The sequence below is a fragment of the Myiozetetes cayanensis genome, unplaced genomic scaffold, assembly GCF_022539395.1.
Source record: "Myiozetetes cayanensis isolate MyiCay16 unplaced genomic scaffold, myiCay2020 scf1206, whole genome shotgun sequence".
NCBI classification, from domain to species: domain Eukaryota; kingdom Metazoa; phylum Chordata; class Aves; order Passeriformes; family Tyrannidae; genus Myiozetetes; species Myiozetetes cayanensis.
Window position 1 is genome coordinate 1 of NW_026086834.1, and position 2,270 is coordinate 2,270.

The following is a 2,270-nucleotide window of genomic DNA, read 5'->3' on the forward strand; positions in this document are numbered from 1 at the left end:
GAGGGGAAACTGAACTCACGAGAGGGACCACGCCGTGGTGGTGGGGTGCACCGGTACTGGGGCAACTGGGAGCACTGGGAGGGACTGGGAGGGATTGGGGCACTGGAGGGGATTGGGAGGCACTGGAGGGGATTGGGGGCACTGGGAGGCACTGGGAGGGGATTGGGGGCACCTGGGAGGCACTGGGATGGGGCACTGAGGAGGGATTGGGAGGGACTGGGAGGCACTGGGAAGGGACTGGGAGGGGGAACTGGAGTCCTATCTAGAGGGACCACGCGGTGGTGGTGGGGGTGTACCGGTACTGGGGCAAACTGAGGGCACTGGGAGGGACTGGGAGGGGATTGGGGACACTGAGAGGGATTGGGGGCACTGGGAGGGGATTGGGGCACTGGGAGGCACTGGGAGGGGATTGGAGGGATGGGAACTGGAGCCCTGCGAGAGGGACCACGCGTGGTGGTGGAGTGCACGCTGGGGCAAACTGGGGCACTGGGAGGACTGGGAGGGATTGGGGGCACTGGGAGGGGATTGGGGGCACTGGGAGGGACTGGAGGATTGAGGGGCACTGGGAGGCACTGGGAGGATTGGGGGCACTGGGAGGGACTGGGAGGGATTGGGGGCACTGGGAGGGGATTAGGGGCACTGGGAGGACTGAGGGGATTGGGAGAGGACTGGGGGTGGGAACTGGAACCCTACGAGAGGGACCACGCCGTGGTGGTGGGGGTGTACCGGTACTGGGGACACTGGGAGCACTGGGAGGGACTGGGAGGGATTGGGGGCACTGGGAGGGGATTGGGAGCACTGGGAGGGATTGGGGGCACTGGGAGGATTGGAGGGCACTGGGAGGGATTGGGGGGCACTGGGAGGGGATTGGGAGGCACTGGGAGGGGACTGGGAAGGACTGGGAGGGACTGGGGGGGACTGAGACGGTACTGGTGGTAACTGGGCTATGCTGGGAGGGCACTGGTGGTAATTGGGCTATACTGGGATGGCACTGGTGGTTACTGGGCTATGCTGGGACGGCACTGGGAGGACACTGGGATGGTATTGGGGATAACTGGGCCATACTGGGAGGGCACTGGTAGTTACTGGGCTATGCTGGGACGGCACTGGGAGGACACTGGGATGGTATTGGGGGTAACTGGGCTATACTGGGAGGGCACTGGTGGTTACTGGGCTATGCTGGGACGGCACTGGGAGGACACTGGGATGGTCCTGGGGGTAACTGGGCTATACTGGGAGGGCACTGGTGGTAACTGGGTTATGCTGGGATGGCACTGGGAGGACACTGGGATGGTACTGGGGTAACTGGACTATACTGGGAGGGCACTGGTGGTTACTGGGCTATGCTGGGACGGCACTGGGAGGACACTGGGATGGTCCTGGGGGTAACTGGGCTATACTGGGAGGGCGCTGGTGGTAACTGGGTTATGCTGGGATGGCACTGGGAGGACACTGGGATGGTACTGGGGTAACTGGGCTATACTGGGAGGGCACTGGTGGTTACTGGACTGTACTGGGATGGACTGGGAGGGCACTGGGAGGACACTGGTGGTAACTGGGCTATACTGGGATGGCACTGGTGGTTACTGGAAGGGCGCTGGTGGTAACTGGGCTATGCTGGGATGGTACTGGTGGTTACTGGGATGGCTCTGGTGGTAACTGGGCTATGCTGGGATGGACTGGGAGGGCGCTGGGGGAACACTGGTGGTAACTGGGCTATACTGGGAAGACACTGGTCTGCACTGGTCCCTAACTGGTCCATACTGGTGTGTCCGCAGGCCCCCCCCCAAGGAGAAGTGACGTCACCAGACCCCACCAAGGGGCGTGACCTGAGCCGAGGAAGGGGGCGGAGCCTCCAACAAGCCCCGCCCCCACCCCCAGTTGGGGATTGGGGGGAATTTGGGGCCTTTTGGGGGTGGGGGGAGGGGAAAAAAGGGGAGGTTTTGGTAAATAAAGAACGAAATTCGTTAATTGAGGTGGTAATTGAAGGGGGAGGGGCTTGTTTGGGGTGGGAGGGGCTCCCCTGTTGACCCCTGGTGACCCCCATTGACCCTATTGACCATTGGTGACCCCCATTGACCATTGGTGACCCCCATTGACCTCATTGACCATTGGTGACCCCCATTGACCCCCATTGACCATTGGTGACCCCCATTGACCCCATTGACCATTGGTGACCCCCATTGACCATTGGTGACCCCCATTGACCCCCATTGACCATTGGTGACCCCCATTGACCATTGGTGACCCCCATGCCCCCATTGACCATT

The 2,270-nt window shown here is 61.9% G+C and overlaps 1 long non-coding RNA gene across 1 annotated transcript; it reads left to right on the forward strand.

Moving 5' to 3' along the window:
• Positions 1-681: 681 nt before the first annotated feature.
• LOC126635940 (uncharacterized) lies at positions 682-1,971 on the forward strand. Its single transcript, XR_007627856.1, has 2 exons — positions 682-728; positions 1,779-1,971. It is a non-coding gene; the product is annotated as an uncharacterized LOC126635940 (long non-coding RNA).
• The last annotated feature ends 299 nt before the right edge of the window (positions 1,972-2,270 follow it).